Source organism: Mastigoproctus giganteus, chromosome 12 (assembly GCF_048544385.1).
Source record: "Mastigoproctus giganteus isolate SK-2022 chromosome 12, ASM4854438v1, whole genome shotgun sequence".
NCBI classification, from domain to species: domain Eukaryota; kingdom Metazoa; phylum Arthropoda; class Arachnida; order Uropygi; family Thelyphonidae; genus Mastigoproctus; species Mastigoproctus giganteus.
This window is the reverse complement of record NC_143586.1, coordinates 108,315,980-108,335,331: the sequence shown is the minus strand read 5'-3', so window position 1 is coordinate 108,335,331 and position 19,352 is coordinate 108,315,980. Positions and strand designations below refer to the sequence as shown.

The following is a 19,352-nucleotide window of genomic DNA, read 5'->3' as shown; positions in this document are numbered from 1 at the left end:
TTGGCCTAAAGACAGAAGTATTGAAAGCATCCCACGAGAACGCTCTTTCTGGCGGCCATCTTGGGCTACAGAAGACGTTGGAGAAACTCAGAAAGAATTTTTTCTGGATTGGGATTTACAGCGACATTAAGAATTATATTGAGTCATGTCCATCGTGTTTGGAACGAAAAGGATACAATCCGAAAGCCAAAGCAGCGCTGATGAGAGTTCCCAGTGAAAATTCACCTTGGGTGCGAGTATCATTAGATATCCTAGGACCACTTCCTATGTCCTTGAGAGGACACAAATATTTATTGTTAGCAGTGGATAATTTCACGCGTTATGTTGAAGCAGTTCCACTCAAAACTCAGAAGGCAGATGAAGTAGCCACAGCATTTATAAACAATGTGATAGCGAGACATGGAATTCCTAAATACATACTCACAGATCAAGGTACAAATTTCATGTCCTCATTATTGCGACAAGTGTGTGAGAAGATGAGCATTCATCAACTACATACATCTAGCTTCCATGCACAAGCAAACGGAAAAGTCGAACGTATAAATCGTACCTTAGCGAACATATTATCCCATGTCATAAATCAGACTCAGACTGACTGGGACGAAATGATTCCATTGGCTGTGGCTGTATATCATGCTGCAACTCACAGTTCTACTCAAGAAACACCCAACTTTTTAATCTATGGCAGAGATTTAGTGTTACCTTCAGATTTATGGCATGCAAAATTAAGGCCAAGTTACGCATCCTTAGAGAACTATTCAGAAGAAATGTGTGCACGACTCCGTAGAGCTTATGAAATGGTCTCTGAACATTTAGAAGAAGCAGTGCAGAAACAAGAACAGCGTAGAGCAGCAGTAGCTGTGGATAAGAATATTCGAGTAGGAAACCTTGTTTACCTTTTTACTCCCAAGGTAAAAGTCGGTGCGACGAAGAAACTGGCTCGATTGAGTACAGGACCTTACAGAGTAATCAGTCAACCCTCATTGGTTAACTATGAAATACAGAATATAAATAAGCCAAAGGACAAGCAGATTGTACATGTTGATAGATTGACAAAGGTGGTAAATAGAAAAGTGTTTCCTGAACTTAGAGTAGAAGAGTCAGAAGAATCAGAAAATGGTGAAATACAAGATCAACCTGGTACAGAGACAGTGCCAAAAGAAACATGGATCTTTGATGACCCCATAATAGAAGAATGTGATTTAATCCCACCCATAGACCCCCAACCTGTGTATTTGCAGCCAACCAGAACTGCACCTATTTCAGAACCTATGATGATGTCTCCAAAAGAGAACCAAAATAGGCCATCAGTGAGAAAACAGTCTGAAGAGACAGTTGAATCTACCCATAAGCCAGCACAGACACATGACTATAATTTGCGCAGTCGTAGTCGTGTAACTCACACACCATATGTGGTAACCCTCAATCCACCGTCACAAAATGAAGTGAGAATTCACGAATCAGCTTCTGACAGTAGAGTAGGAACAGAACATGGAAGCTCCTCTCATGAAACAGAGATGCAGAGAGGCGAATCTTCTGATCAAAATACAGAAGAACATGGAAGTGCTGATCACGCTGATCAACCCAGTGGATTAGATAGGACTATTCAGTGGATGTTGGGAAGTCCACTTACCGCGAGGTTAAATACACCAAATGATGACAGAGGCCTTGATTTGGCAGGTCTTATAAGAGATGCGTGGAGAGATTAAAACTATAAAGAAGCAAAATTGAAATTTGTGAGAAAGAGAAAACAGTATGAGGAAAAGTTTGTTATTGTGTTTCCTCCATCTATAAAGAAAAGAAGTCAGTTCTTGGAGAGGGAAAGTTATATAAGAATAATGATTCCAGTATCATGCTAAATTGATGCATAGTGTCATGAGATGAATATTGCATTCGGTTGAAGATGATTTGATTATAAGCTAAGAGATACATTAAATGAAGTTTCTGATTAATTAGAGTATCAGACCCATGAAGTTTTTACTTATAAAGGGAACAGAAAGGTTAGTTCTCATCAAACTCTATCATTGTGTTTATCAGCAGTTATGTTAGGGATGATGTAGTGAGCACAGAGAATTAAAGGATACAGGTAGAGAACATGGAAAGAGAATCTGGAATTCAAATAAAAACAAGAGTTATTTTCAGGAGTTGTTTTAAAAAAAAAAAAAAAAAAAAAAGAGAAGGTAAAAGAAGATAAATACTAGAACTCTTATTCAAATTTGACCATTGAAGAAAATATTTTCTTATGGAACCTATATTATCACCCTCATCCCACAAAACATGTTGCAATTGTATAGGCCAATTTTGAGAGGAAGGTTGCAGTGGATACTAGGGCCTTTTGGGTGCACCCCCTAGTTTCTTTTGTTTTCTTCTCTCTCATTGCCTGACTAAAATTTCACTACAAGAGAAAAGATTCTGGAAAAAAATATAAATATGTCTATATATATATTTAGGCTTTTTCTTTTGAAGATCGGATGAAATAAGTGGCCTGAGGACGGCTGGTTCCGCCCAGTTACTGCTTGTTTTGTCGTTCCTCCGAAGAGAAGAGTAGAGTGTAATAAATAGTAACACCTGTGTTTCTAGATGAAGATAGGAGAATCTTTCCTTGTACCATTTTGAAAAAGAATACTCAGCCTCATCCTGAGTTAAAGTTTTGAAACAATAAAAATCAGAGTTCTAGTTCCACAAATATTTTTTTTTTTGGAAGGAAATTTATCCACCATTTGGAACTTTATCATGTATGACATTAGAAAGGTTATTGATATTGTATTAATGTAAAGAGAGTTTGAATAGTACTCATACTTGGTCAATATCAACTACAATGAAAAGCGAACAGAAAGCAAACTGTTGAAGTATCAATCTTGTGCTCTTGCCTTTGATAATCCAGATAGCTGATGATTAAAATAGTGCACTGATTGAGAAGATCAGAGCTCATTTTCAAGTTTAGAGATTGGTTACCAATTTCTGTTAAGGGAATCTTGTTTATCTGGCATGAGTGACTTGTGTGTTTCTGTTTTGAAAATAGAGAGAAAAATCCATTTATTGAAAAGAAATAAGGAGGTGACAGTTTTGGAATGTGATCAAGTACAAGAAAAGTGAGTGGAAAGTGTATAGATGAAGGGTAAATGGCATGAGACCTCACCCCCTCTCATACAAGTCAAAACAAATCTGAAAAGATGAATAAAGGTTGTGAACCTATCAGTTGAACAAATTGTCCAGAAAAAAAAAAGAAAGACAAAAAGAGAAAATGAGATCCACTTAACATTTTACTATCTTCTTGCTCAGTTGCTTAGAGGATATTTTTTTTTGGATGTCTCAGTTTTATGTGCATGATGGTTGTCCTTCCTCTGAAGGCATGCAAAAAGTTCTCCCATTCAGAACTGTAGTGAACATTTAGTCTTTCTCATGCTATGACATGGTGTTCCAGTTAATAGTGAAGGATTATCTCCATGAAATCACTCAAGGAACATTATGTTGTCCTCACAGCCAACAAGTGTACTCAGGCTTGAACTCTAAGGATTTGTGAACCCAAGAACTCTCTCTATGTCTGGAGAGTTAGTGAGATATTTTCCACAGATGATGGTTGCACCATCAGAAGGTGCTGAACAGTTAAACTATACAATTGGTCAGTTAATATAACTGCCTAAATTTTACAATTGAATCTGTAGTCTTATAACATTGCAAGTATAAGTTGGAACATGCAGCCATATTTATTCAATGTATTCTATGATTTTTTGTTCTTATTGCAAATTCTGTATATTAGTTGCAAGAATTTAATTATATATGAGGATTTATATTATATAATCACTTAGTGTTTGATGTTTGCTATATTTTCCTTTAAAAAAAAAATAAATAAAATAGAATAAGTAAAAAAATGTTCACATGTTAGAAGAATATTTTTTTTTTTTTGCTGTTTGCTTGATATATTTTAAATACATTCATTATAAAAGGATGTCTTATGTATTGAACATTTGTGTTGTCTCAGTTGCTAACTGTCATAATGAATAGTATATCTACTGTCATATTATACTAATTTTGTTAAAAAGAATAGATACAGATTCTTTGATTTTTTTTTGTTGCATGTAATACTATTGTGTGGAGTCAATGCTGATATAAAGGAAATGTGACCAAAGAATTCTTTGAGAAGAAGTTCCAGTATTTTTCCCTGACCAACAATGAACAATCCTATCAGTATTCCAGTGCTTCAAATGTCTAGTTCAGACGTTTGTGTAGAGAACATTCAGTGCAACATACTACAACAATTTGTGTTAATACAAAAATAAACATTGCTACAATATAGACATTGCATATATGATAAACACCTCTTGTGAAAATTTATTTGCTAATATGGGATTTTGTTTAAGGTCTGCAGACCAAGTTGTTGGCTCATCCAAGGTAGGATTAGAGGACTCAGAAGATTTTGAAAAGTGTATGTAGACACATTATTTCTTTTTGTTTGGGGTACCATTTATCATAGCGGAGAACAATCCGAATTCTGTAAGAGGAAAGATGTCTGTCACTTCATTTTTTTTTACACCGGTAGAATTCATGTTACACGTTTTTTTTTTAAAAAAAAAAAAAAAAAAAAAAATTTGAGAAATTTTGAGCTTGTGAAATTCTCGGCGCTCAGAATTTCTTATCCGTAGGGGGAAGGTGTGTGAAAAATATTTTTCATTTTCAGCCCTTTCACTTATGTTCAAGAGGTATTTGGCCTAATAATGCCTGATATATTTTTCACGGCCTATACAACTAAATTATATAACGATAGCGTCACTTGAGCTAAGCTTTTACTTTCGAATTCAAACACCCCAGGGGTGCGCTCGCCGTAATACTACACTACAGTGACGTCACCCGTTCTCCTGAGCGGACAAGAATGTTGATCGAATGCAAAGGTCCGAAGAACGGTGAATTGTATATGAGTAGAAATTACAGAACAAGACACAGCAGGTCTTGCATAACAAGACCTTTATAAAGATATTAATTGTCACTACGACGCCGTGCATGGTACAGTATCCATTTAATTCTTCCCCCCCCCACATAGTTGACTCGTGAGAATAAGACAATTCTTAGGGAGCGCAGTTGAGGGGATGCGGAGATATATATTGGAAAAGGGGAAGAGAGACGGACACACAGACACAGTGATCTTTGTGCAAGACATGACTGAAGAAAGATCAGTGATAGTTTTGGCCGATTTTTGTCATTATGTGAAGAAGAGGTAAATTAATAATTAATAGGAAAAGATGAGAAAAGAATCGTATTGATGTCTGAATACAGATTCCCCCCCCCCCGAGGCGTTGCAGAATATTTTCGGGTAAGACAACCCTTATTGTTTAATAACAAACGGTATTAAATTGCACAAAAGCAGAACCTACAAGTTGCATACGTTTTAATGCATTTATATTTATAAGACATCTGTCCTCATATATATAAATATACCCCGACAATTGTATTATTTCCGTAGTATTCAATCTTAGTAAGAATGCGACTTATTAATTTAATTGTCAATTACTAATTACACTATTAAGATAATATAATTACCTGTTTCATATTTTGAACAGTGGTATGCTCTGACAAACACTAATTATTTTGCACTTGCTAAGGAATTAGTGGAAAAACCATATGAAGAATATTACAACATTGTAATATAGCTAACAGCAAGATAATGCTTGCATTCAATTAATTTGTCTAACAATTAAATACCAATTAATCTAACTTATTTACCAGTTATATTGTACTCATTTGTATACATATATGTTAAATAAACTTATTTTGTTTGTTATTATTTTGCGTTCTGATCATTCTTTCTAAATTACATACAATTCACTGAACAATAATTATTTTTAAGAATCATTTATGGCGGCATTTCGAACCAGCCCTTAGCTAAGAGTTGTTTCGGGATGAAAAAACACAACGCAATTCTGTCGCTGCGAGTACGCTCACTGTGACATGTTGAGTGAGACTTGAGGGCGCAGGATTTTGTCCTAATTTGAACCACTAGATAGATCATTCGAAACCCAGGCTTTTCTGGAATTCACATGATATTGTGCTGACTTGCTATAGCGAGGATTCACGAGTATATTGATAGGCAAGAGCATAATATGACGGAAAAGCCTGTGGAACACCGACTAACTCAGCCACGTTGTGATAAAGACCCATAAAAATTCCTCCCTTCATTGACGGGATTCGAACTCAGGTCTTTTTCACTCAAGCGTGCTAGACAAGAGAGCTAAATGCAGTTGTACAGCATTTAACGACTGTACAATGCATTCGTACTCCCTTTCTTGAGTGCTTGGTTTACGTGGGATGCATCGAAATATAAATGGTTGGATGAAAATCCTACAATTTTTATTCAGCTAATTAGTGAAATTTTAAAAGATGCAGACAATAAATGTTAATTAGAGTTTTTAATGTGGAATATGTCACTGATACTGCTTGCTGCTCATTTTACGTTCATTGTTTCATTTGAATCGAAAAATGCTTTAGACTTATGTCCTCAATTTTTTTTTTTTTTTTTTTTTTTGTATTGGCTCCATAAGTGAAGACTATGGCAATGGCAGGACGAATGCAATGTTACAAGACATCCTGATTTGCTTTGAGTGATATAACCTGCTCCTCAACATGAAAAGAAAAGTCGAGAAAATTTTAATGGGAATCGTGAATAATTTGAAATATTATTCAAGATTCCCATTAAAATAACATCGTGCAATGGCGAGTCCCATGAAACTCATATAGAGAATCATGGTTAATATGACACCGTTATTCTTTACATTGTCTTTCCCAAACTAACGCCTAACAACGTAAGTCGTTTATTGATGAAAAATCTTCTATTTATGGAAGGGTTCTCAGCAATAACCGAAGCAGGACATTTTTTTTCTGAATTTTTATTTCTTTATATTTAATTTATTAATAAAGACTTCAATGTGAATTGCTCTTAGTTATTCAACAATTAAAAGTAATGATTAATGAAAAGACAGATATTATATAACTTGCATTCCAAACGTGCCGGTCTGTAACCCAGCATGCTACGATCTATCCATATTTTTAACATAAGCTACCTAGAAAAACATTTAATCACATAAACCATGCTTAATGTAAAAATAAAGTAACAAGCAGTTAACAATTTTAGTAATTTACTGCTTTTCTTTCTTTATCAAAAGATGCCCATTATGGTATAATTTTGAAAAATTAGTTTTATTATTATTATTTTTTTTTTTATAGATCAGGAAAATATGAGAAAGTCTTTCGTCCTCGTGAGTAACGCTGTGGTATAATTGCCATCCTCCCCACACCGAGTGGTAAAGTCCCGACTTCGAATTCCGTAAATGGCGGGAGGAATTTTTATTGTCCTTTTCCACAACGTGCCTGAATTAGTCGGTCTAAGACGAGGGTAGCATGTTTTTTCCCCCTTCCGGAAACTCGGAGTTTTTCGTCCAGCAAGCAGAAAATCGACCACAGAACACGCGCAAATTTAACGGACATAATATATATGACGCAACATGGTTTAAGTAGCTGATGCGCAAAACCCTTCAACAACAGATCTTACAGATCTATTCAGTTTTCATACCTTTTGAGATCCAAACTGTGAATTAAATTCTCATTAATTTGTCAGCTGCTGCACTGATGGAATGCTTCGTCTCTCAAAGATAAAAGTGCCAATAAGTGTAGGCAAATCATGTCTTGTGGTGATGTTAATTTATAGTGTAGCACTGAGCAACTCCTGAAATAGCCCTCTCAACATACATTTGTGCTGCCACTTTATTAGGTACACCCCTGCTGTACACACAAATGGTTTGTCCCACTACGTTGCAATTCACATGACCACATTGTGGATATAAATGCAGCAGAACAACCTTTCTAGTATTAGTTAAGCGTACAACCAATTAGAAAAGCGACAATCTCTAGCTAGAATAGAGAAAAGGAGAGATCTAACAGACTTCGAACGTGGCATGGTAGTAGGTGCAAGATGTGCTGGACAAAGCATCTCTGAAACGGCAGTTCTCCTGAATCGTATTCAGGGGAATTTTCGCGTACTACAGTTTCAAGGGTGTATCGAGAATGGTGCAACGAACAGAAAACATACTCTCAATGGCACTCCTATGGAAGAAAATCGCTTATTGATGAGAGCGGTCAGAGGAGGATGGCTAGAATTGTGCAAGCAAACAGACGGGTCACAATGTCGCACATCACGTGAGAATACGATTTTGGTGCGCAGAACAAAATATCGCAACAGACCACTAGTAGCACTTTGTCGCGAATGGGCTACGACACCCGACGGCCACATCGTGTAACTAGAGATCACGCCTCCTGTGGGCACAGCAACAGAACTGGACTATCGAGGATTGGAAAACAGTTACTTGGTCTGACGAGTCGAAGTCCCTGGTGCATGTTGATGGAAGGCTCAGAATTTGGCAAAAACAACATGAATCCATGGACCCGTCATGTCTGACGACTACTGTGCAAGGTGGTAGGGGCAGTGTTATGGTGTGGGGAATGTTTTCTTGGCACACATTGGGTCCATTGATACCCACAGATTCACGTCTGAATGCCACATCGTTGCTGACCAAGTGCATCCATTCATGTTGACAGTTTATCCTCAGTCAGATGGCTACTTCCAGCAGGATAATGCACAAAGCCCGAATCACTATGGAATGGTTCCAGGAACATGACTATGACTTTTATTTGCTGCAGTGGCCTGCTCAGTCTCTGGATCTCAATCCTATTGAACATCTTTGGGATGAGCTGGAAAGGGCTGTTTGCTGCAGGCCTACACCTCCGTCGAATCTCAAGGAACTGCGTGACACACATGTCTGTATGGTACTCCATTCCTGCACAACGTTTTCAGCATCTTGTTCAATCCATGCCTAGACGAATTCAGGTTGTTTTAAAGGCTAAAGGAAGCTCAATACGCTACTAGGTGGGTGTACCTAATAAAGTGGCAGCACAGTGTAATATCAAAGTCAATGAAAGGACTTTCATTTCTTTCATACATTTACCCCATCTATAAAATATACAGTAATCCATATTATAGAAATTACAGTACGATATAATTTTCGGATTTTTTTAGAGTTAGACTTTCCTTGGAAACTTTTGCCTTTCATTACTGGGTTTTATATTTATTTATTATATTTCTGCAAATAAACAAATCCGCGTTAGAATAAATAAAGTACATGGACCAAATACAACTAACCCATGTCTGACTCTGCTTTGATGCTATTTGAAAATAAATTGGTCAACTACTAAGTGCGCACTCAGAATGAAGGGTCCGTAGTCATGAATGGTCGTTAGTGTAGCATCTGAGGAACTAACGAAAACGTTGTCTATTTGAGTCTTTCCAGTTGTTGTGAATGACAAGGGTGGGAGAAGCGACTCCGACTTCTTCCTGGAGAAGAAACTGGCAGGTGAGAGCCGCGCAAGACTCCGCGCAGGTGTCTCCTCAGCACCGCCGTCTCAACACTGGCTCTCTGAGTACCCCCTTGCAGAGACAACTCCAGCTTTGAAAATTGTTAAAAAATACTTCTCGTCACAAAATTTATAAATAACTTTTGTAGAATTATTAACTAACTATTTAGCCACCATTTTGTCACCAAAAGGAGAGTTACTTAGTACAAAGAAGCGCGTTATCGAAATGCAATAAAAAATTGTTTTTTTTTTTAAATTTTAACACAAAAAGTAAATGTGATTTTTAAATTTTTAGCTCCATTAGTGATGGAAATAGAGGGAGGAGCAAGAAAATTACTCACATTTTTCTGCCTGGCGCCGCCATTTTTAATTTAAAAAATATTTTAGAATTATATTTTAAACCTACTCGTTGAGCTCTTTCCAACGGCGTATAATAAGCTATAGATTCTCAACTACAGCATTTTTTGTCCCTCCCTCCCACATTTTACTCTCCCATTTCTCAGACAAATTTTTGTGAACAACAATCAATATGGCGTTATGTTGACTAACATGATGTACAAACCCATGCAAAATTTCAATAGGTTGAGTGGTTCCAGAGATACAATGCGGTGACAGACACACAACAAGTGACATTATAAGGATTCTTCGTTAGACTACAGACCCTAAGAACACATCATTATCAACCAACAGTTTGAACAAGTGTCACAATTACCGTCCACTGAAAAAAAAGAAAAAAGTTGGGGTAGTTGACATATATATAAATTCTTTATTATTGCTGATAAGTACAGAACATGTACTAGAGACAATAATTCTCATCGCGGCGACATGGCCAGGAGTTTTACATTATAAATGAGATTAATTGGCAAAAAAAATTTACCGTTACATGGAAATTATTAGTTACACAAAATTAAACATGTAAAAATGAAATTATAATAATGAAAATATAAGGACTTGAACGTCATATGGAGGAAATTATCCCAGTTCCACCGATGTAATCCACTCGAGGAGCATGTGACGGTATTTGTAGTCGGTAGCCAATTTCTGAAGGTCGACTCCAAGACGGAGCAGTGCCTGAATTTTGGGGAGTGCCTGGGCAGGTAGGAACCGACTACATAGTTTCAGCCGGTTGTATTTGAGGGTTAGTGTAGGCTCTGACCTCAAGGATGGCGGAGGATTGTGCCACTGACAGAAGTCCCAGATGTTTGGGGCGTTTATCACTCCTGTGTACATTTTTACTGAGGTCATTAAACGCCTGTTGTCAATTAACCTCGGAAGCCTGAGTACATTTAGCTGCTCAGCCATGTCAGTTGTTCTCCGTTGAGGGGGTCGGCGATGCTTATTTGTGGCCCATTTCAGGGTCCAGTATTCACACGAGAACACCGGTTTTTGAAGTGAGGGCGACGCAGATGCCCATATCTCAGCAGCGTATAATATAGCCGGATAAACAGTGGCTTGAAGATATCTGGTAGTGGTTGCGGCATCGTTGCAATGAAGTAAGGATATACAGTTTGATTATAATGGTTGCTAAATGGTTAGTTAATAATTCTACAAAAGTCATTTATAAAGTTCTACACTCCACCTTAAATATTTTATTTAATTATATAACATACGTCACTGGGCAAACGACTCCTATTACCATGCATGTAATTCTACGTAGATATTTACAATTGAAATTACAATACAATACTAAAATCAAATAACGTAAAATCTTGAAATTATGAAACCCACAGCAAATTCAAACCACTGAGAATAACTAATCCAACAACTTATCATAAACACTAAATAAATTAAGTTAATTTGAGCTACCAAGGTTTCAGATTCCGTATAATAATAATATACTTTCAACCACCTTTTCACTTTTCTGAAACTTTACAACAAAATTTCCCAGCCAGTTTTTGCTAATCCTTTCAGATTAAGACGAAAGTGCACATTTTTCAATATGGCTATAAATCAAACTTTCTTACTGGAATCTGCTATGGCAACGCCAGCGCTACAATTGATTAAATTTTTTTGAGAAAAACTCCTCCATCATTCATAATAAGAAAATGAAATCTTATAAAGAAAGTCGCTTTCACTGTTGACTGAATCTATTTCAGCCAATTATTTGATTATGTTTGGTAAATCGAGTCTACGATAGTTCCAACTGCACAGAAGAGCTACAGGAGACTTCTGTTATCTGTTTTCCACACAGCAAAATTCTACGCTGCAGTGTTTGTTGTATGTAGTGGTTAACATAGTAATTGGTCAGGAAAAAACAAATATCAATAAAAACCGTAAAAAAAGAAAAGAAAAAAAAAGTAAGCTTTAGCTACGAAATGGAAAAGATTAAAAGTGGCGTTTAACTTACCTACTCGTTGGAGTATTCTTTGATTTATAAATAAATTTATTTCACTACACTCCTAAATAGCTGCGAAGTGTTGTTTTCGGTCTACATCTAATGTTATAACCATGGTTAAGTAGTAGCAAGTTGTACTGAGTGGCCAACTTTCAGTGTGCACGCTTTGCTAACCATGCGTGTCCACAAGCTAGGCAGAACTGAACCAGTCGTGTTAGATCACACATTTCACCTCTTAAGTATACAATGTGATTGCCATACAGATTGGACGGTGTCGATGTATCTTGCTCAGAGAGGAAGAGTTGATCATCGTATTTCCTGGGTATATAAAAACACACAGAGCTACAGGAGACTTCTGTTAGATTATTTAACCTTGCTTTATGTCGAGAGCTTTGTGGTTAAGGAATAAATGTATTAATGATAAACTATTCACAAAAAAAAAAAAAAAAAAAAAAAGAATTGTTACAGCGTCTTGTAGCTTAAATGCCAAAATATGTTGGCTTGTATAAATAGCGAGCATAACTGGCTTTGTAATAGGGCTTAGTGGAAGAGTTTGCCAGTGACTTCCCTTGGAGCTCAAATTTATTTATAATACAGGAAATTAATGATAGAAATAAGTTTTAATGGATGTTTTTAAGAGAAGCCAATTTTATATATAAAGATAAAATAGAAAATGAAGAAAAATATCCTTCAGCTTATTTAGAAATTTTCTTGAAAAGTCCAAGTGATATTGAAATGGCCGTTAAAAAAATAAAATAAAATAAAAATAATGATTAAAAACAAAGCTTTCCAAAAGCATAAAAAATATTTATGATTCATTCTTTAAGAAACTGCATTGAACGTTTTACATAGATCATATCATGTCATGTTTAATAAGCACTGTTGGAAGTATGCAAATTTTGACGTTTAGAAACTGACGGGCGGTGACACCCCTAGTCAACATTTAAGTGAGCAAGGTTCACTACTTCGCGTAGTGCGTATTGGGGTAACGTTCCAATGTCAGATTTTATGTACTACAAAGTTGTTTAAAAATTAAGGTAACAGACGTTTTGTGGTGGGGGGGAGGAAGTACCTTCGCCAATAGTGAAACGAACCGTACATCTTTTTTGACTTTATTTGATAGATTGATAAATTAAGTATGTGCCCTTATCGAATTTCTGCATGCCAAATGGACTTAATCAACAGAATTCATCAACTTCCAGCTGTGTGTGTGTGTGTGTGTGTGTGTGTGTGTGGTCCGACATGACCAAGAAACAAGTTATGTCTCATGACAATGCAACGCCTCACAATGCCTTGCATAACAGTGGTCAGCATTATGGACGTGAGGTGCTGGTCCATCACATAGTTCAGATCTACCCTCTACTGCTTTCATCTGTTAAGATCTTTCAGTATAGTGTACAGTATTATTATTATTATTATTATTATTATTATTATTATTATTATTATTATTAGCCATATTGTGCAAGGAAGCCTAAGGCTTATGCCACACTAGCCAAAAAAAAAAAAAAAAAAAAATTCTGAGTTACCCTGAGAGAGAGAGAGAGAGAGAGAGAGAGGTAGACATGTATAATATCTTCTGTACAGCGGCTCCGGGACATTAGTTCAGCTCCGCCGTTGTGCTCTGTGAAGATACAAGACTGTAGAATGGTCAGAAACGTGTGTAGTGTTGTGTTTGTGTAGTCTGTGTGTTGTTAAGTTGTTTAGTTGTTTCTGGCCACTTTGCCACCGGGAAGGCCAGGATCTCCTGGAGAGCCTATCCGGTGACCATCTACACCACGAGGAGGTGAGCCACAACTATGTATGTCCCTAGGCCCATGGAGGTTGATCATTGCAATCTTTGTCTGCCCTAGAAAGTGCAAAGTCCCGCACCCACTGGAGGTAGTGCTATACCAGTGGGTGCCAACAAAATCCTGTACCCGCAGCTGCCCAAGCTGAGGGTACCATCAAATAAATAAAAATAATAAAATAAAATAATAATAATTAAAATAAATAATAAAAAATAAAATAATAATTAAAATAAATAACAAAAATTAAATAAAACAAACAGAAAAAGGGAGAAAATAATAAAAAATAAATAATTAAACAAACAGAAAAAGGGAAAATAATAAATAAAATAAAATAAATAATAAATACAAATAATTAACCTTCTTCTTTGTCCTCGCTTTCTTCTCACGTTCACATGGGGTCGGCATTCCCTTCCTTAATTCTCTTCCTCCATTCCTTTCTAACCAGGGCTTCCTCTCTCTTTCAAATCCTCTGCCACCTTGTCCTTCCATCTCAGCTTAGGTTTCCCCTCTTCCTCTTCCCTATCACCTCCAGCTTTTCACACTTCTTCCCTACATACTCCTCACTTTTTTGTTCCACATGACCAAGCCACCTCAATCCGCCACTTCCATCTTCTTCTCCTGGGCCCTTGTAATCACCCATGTCTCAGCACCGTACATCAATGCGGGTCTAACTACAGTTTTATACACTCTTTCCTTCATTCTACAATTAACTTTCTTATCACACAGCACCCCACTCATCTTTCTCCAGTTCAGCCATACACATTGCAATCTGTGCTGTATTTCTGCACTCAATCCTCCATCCCTCTTAACGTTCGATCCCAGATACTTAAATTTCGAAACAGATTGTAGCTTTTCCTCCTGCAGTTTTATAGAACTCTCAACTTCTCCATTCAATACCATATATTCTGTCTTTGTTCTACTTATCCTCATGCCTCTATCTTCCAATGCTTTCCTCCAATTTCTTCTCTGCCTTTCCTTGGGATGATTCGCACAGTACAATATCATCCGCGAACAGCATACTCCATGGTGCTCTACTCTTCACTTCTCTCACCAACACATCCATTACCAGGTCAAACAGAAATGGGCTGAGAGCTGATCCCTGGTGCAGTCCAACTTCTATAGAGAACCCCCAGTCATACCTACACTGCTCTTAACCTGAGTCACCGCTCCCTCGTACATATCCTTCACAAGCCTTACATACTTTTCCGATGTACCCTTCTCCCTCATACATCTTCATACCTCTTGTCTGGGTACTCTATCATATGCTTTTTCCAGGTCTATAAACACCATGTGCAACTCTACTTGCATCTCCCAGTATCTTTCCATCACCTGCCTTAAAGCAAAGACCGCATCTGTTGCTTCTCTTCCCGACATGAAACCAAACTGTTCCTCTCCTATTTCAGTCTCCTGCCTTAACCTTCCTTCCACAATTCTTTCCCAAATCTTCATCGAATGAGATATTAACTTTATTCCCCTCTGCTTCCCACATTCCTGCACATCACCCTTTCCTTTAAAGATTGGCACAAGTATACTTTCCTTCCACTCATCGGGTATCCTCTCCTGCTGCCACAGTTTTTCCATCAAGTCCCATAGGATATCAATCCCTTCTTCTTCCAGACTACTCCATACCTCTACTGGTATCTGATCAGCACCTACTGCTTTCCCTCTTTTCATTTTTCTGAGTGCGCTTTCCACTTCTTTCCTGCTTATGCCTTCCACTACTCTCACATTCATCTCTCCATCCTCACATAGTGCTCTTGGGTTTTCCTCATTTAATAGCTTCTTAAAATAGTCTTTCCACCTTTCCTTAACCTTCTCCGGGTCCTGTATAACCACTCCCCCTTTCATCTTTTATCTGTTTTATTGATGAGAAGTGCTTCGATGCCTTATCTTTCGCCTGGCTATTCTCATCAGTTGCCTATCTCCCTCTTTCCTTTCCAGTTCCCCATAGGCCTCGTCCACTGCCCTCGCCTTTGTTATTGCCACAGCCCTTTTTGCCTCCTTATTTGCTATTGTATATGCTTCTTTATCTTCCTTGCTACCTGTTACATCCAATCTTTTCTTCATCTCCTTTTGTTTTATCACCGATTGCACTTCCTCATTTCACCACCAAGCCTCCTTTCCTGATGTTTTCCCCAACAACTCTTCACCAACTTTACTTAAGAAACAACTATTTGTTTTCCACCACTCTTGCATGTCTTCCGGTAACTTTATTCCTTTTAGCACCTTTTCCCTGAACTCCTTCCTCAAACCTCAAAACCTCTTTCAATCTCCACCACTTTATCCTTTTTTCCCTCTGGCCTGAATATTTCCTACTTTTGTCCACTGCAACCTCCCAATGGGCCACAAGCAATCTATGTTGTGCATACACACTTTCTCCGTTTATCAGCTTGCTGTTCCTCATATCCTTTAGATGCCACCTACGGCACATGATATAGTCAATCTGGCTTATCCTTTCCCCACTCCTGTATGTTATCAGCTGGCTTTCTTTCTTTCGAAGTAGGTGTTACTATCGCCAGGTCGAATGCCACTACGTGTTCTACTGTCCTCTCTCCTTCTCTGTTTCTTTCCCCAATACTCCACCTTTCATACACTCTTCCTTCCTCTCTCTTGCCTCTTCCTAAATGACCATTTAGATCGCCCCTAACGATCAGCCCCTCATTCTCAGGTATTGCCATGACCACTTGATCCATTTCCACCAAATACAAATAATTAATAATAATAATAAAATAATATATATACAGGGTGTCTCAAAAATATTGGTACAAACGTTTAGGGGAGATAGGTAACATCTAAAGGAATGTGAATCGCATAGGAACCTATAAACGGAAACATTACCGTAAGTCGGTAGACGGCGCGATAGTCGCCTCACGAAGAGCATGGATCGATATACGAACTGTGAGCTGGCATACATGCATCTAGTGTATGGACTAACAGAGGGCAATGGACGAGCCACTCAACGAATTTATGGAGAACGCTTCCCCAGACAGACATGTACCGGACCACCGTTTGTTTACGCGTGTGCATCAAAATTTGTGCGATTGGGTTCAGTTACTGCTCCCCCAAGATTATCCTGCGCATGTGGCTTATGTGCAGTGGTTTCTCCAAGAAAGTGTTCAAGACTTGAATTTTCTAGCCTATGTTTTGTTAACGGATGAGGCTTATTTCACTCGGGAAGGCTTATTCAATCAGCACAATGCTCATGTGTGGGTAACCGACAACCCACACGGTGTGCGCCCCCATGCGGAACAACATCGCTTCGCAATAAATGTGTGGGCAGGTATGGTCGGTGACTGCTTAATCGGCCCATACCTGTTACCATTCGCATGAACTCCGCTAAATATCGGATCTTTCTTGAACAAGTTCTTCCAGGGTTACATGACGATGTTCCAGCAAATGTGAGATGCAACATTTGGTTTCAACATGACGGGGTGCCATAGCGCGGCGGTACAGAGAAGCGAGAAATGCCTACACCGTGCAGATATGTCACTGCAAACAGGAGACTTGGCAGCGATTGGTCACAACTACTGGCAATAACGACCCCTGGGATGGTCTACAAAATCACCACAAACAAGATTCCTCGGGGGAGGTTGTCGCTACTCTAGAACTCCACAATGTGCCATGATTGCAAACTGGGAAAGCACCATAAACGATATTCTTGACGTGGTCTTTCGGCCACCGGCCGAACCGCAGACTGACAATCAGAAGAAAATGTGCCAGGATAATGCGACCTACAATAACCAACCAATGGAACTGCTTTTCACCACGGAGGAGCTAATTGCCGCAGCATCAATTATCAGAGGAAATAAATGCCAGACCTGCTAGAACCAGAAATTGTTAAAGACAGTGGAATATGCCCCTGACCTGATGCTAAATCTTTACAATAAATGCCTCCAGGCAGGAGCCTTTCCAACATCATGGAAGGTCGCGAATGTCAAACTTATCCTAAAAAATCCTTCTAAGTCGCCTATCGTCCCAGACTCTTACAGGCCTATAGCCTTGTTCTCCGTGGTCAGCAAGCTCTTCAAAGAGCGCCTATTACATGCTCGTCTCCAACATCACTACAATACTGCAGGACTAACAACGCCCAACCAGTTGGGCTTTTGACAGGGTTATTCTGCCATAGATGCCCACCAGCACCTCCTGGGGAAGGTGGAGAACTGCAACAGAAAATACTTCTTGGTGATCTCTGTGGATTTCTGGGGCGTTCGACACACTTTGGTGGCCGAGTGTCCTGGCCAGACTTAGAGGGGCAAATCATCCCAGCAACTTCTACCAGAACTTACAGAACTATCTATCTAACAAATTCATAGTAGTGAATGCGCCCTATCAGACCCTCTCTAGAAGCATCCATCGGGGCTACCCACAGGGTTCGGTCCTGGGATCATTCCTGTGGAATGTCGTCTTGGACCTCAGAGAAGTGGACGCTCAGGCATTTGCCGACGACCTCATTCTCTCCGTCTCGGCGAACTGAAGGGCAAAACTGGAAGAATATGCAAACCTGACCTTGGAGCTACTGCAGAACTGGGCAAAACAGAATCACCTGAGAATATCACAAAAAAAAAAAAAAAAAAAAAAAAAATCAGCCTTGCTGAAAGGGAACCTGGACCTACGACGGCCTCCTCAAATTAAGATAAACCAGACGACAATCAAATTCTCCAAACAACTCAAGTATCTAGGAGTCATCCTAGACCACAACCTATCCTTCAAAGACAACCTATAATACATCCGAACCAAGATTAGGAAATACGTTGCCCTCGTTGCTAGCGTGGCTCGAAGCGAGTGGGGGCCTTAGCCGGCGTACGCTACATATCTTCTACAAAGTCATATTCATACCCATCATCACATATGCCTCTGGCGTATGGTATCACAAGGCTTCTACCGCAGTCAACCGAAGTATCATCGACTGAACCCAACGATTGATTCTACTATTTACTTCTTGCACCTGCAGCATGGTGAGCACCCATGCTTTACAAGTCCTGACTGGAGTTCTCCCCCTTGACCAGGAGATTGTAGGCAAAGGATTACTATTACTTTACCACCTGGCAAAGGGACCTCAAAGATTTGTCTCAGACATACAACTGACCCAGCAAATAACTGCACCTCTGAAAAGAAGAGGCTCTACGCTTACCTACTGCATGTGTGGCAAGAGAGATGGATGAACTCCCACAGAGTGGAGATAACCAGAAATTTATACCTGACGTCGGCAAGGTCTACCCTAAGTTCCCAACTTGCTTCTCACCTGGACTCCATGCAGCATACAATCTCACCGAACATGGTGCCATCAATGCCAAACTTTTCTTTTTGGGAATTGAAGAGGATCATACCTGTTTACGGCGGTCTGGAGAGCTGGCAACACCTAATGTATGATTGCCAGCTTTATGACGACTCCACAACATCCTAATAACAAAGATCCTATATTGTCCTAGAGGACAGGAGCACAACATACTGGATACAAAACAAACAGGACTCCATGCAGCATACAATCTCACCGAACATAGTGCCATCGATGCCAAACTTTTCCCTCCGCAACGTCCTAATAACAAAGATCCTATATTGTCCTAGAGGACATTTTATTTTTTTTTTTAGGGTTTCCCGTAATTAAATACATTAACCCGTATTTGTGTGTGTAAATTGCGTATGTTCTATGGTCGATTTGCCTGTTTTGCTGGACGAAAAAAACCCAGTTTCTGGGGAGAAAAACCTTGCTATCTACGCCTGAGACCGACTAACTCAGCCACGGAGTGAAAAAAGCCCATTAAAGTTCCTCGCGTCATTGACGGGATTCGAACCCAGGCCTTTTCCACCCGGTGTGGGGAGGACGGTGACGATAC

General features: G+C 38.9%; 1 protein-coding gene across 1 annotated transcript in view; it reads right to left on the bottom strand.

Annotated features, from left to right (window-relative positions):
- Positions 1-11,915, bottom strand: part of LOC150077329 (proton-coupled zinc antiporter SLC30A1-like) — a 214,786-nt gene extending 202,871 nt beyond the window's left edge. The window contains exon 1 of the mRNA XM_090385858.1: positions 11,744-11,915. The gene's annotated coding sequence lies outside the window, so the exon portion shown is untranslated. The remainder of the gene's footprint in view (positions 1-11,743) is intronic.
- Positions 11,916-19,352: the final 7,437 nt, after the last annotated feature.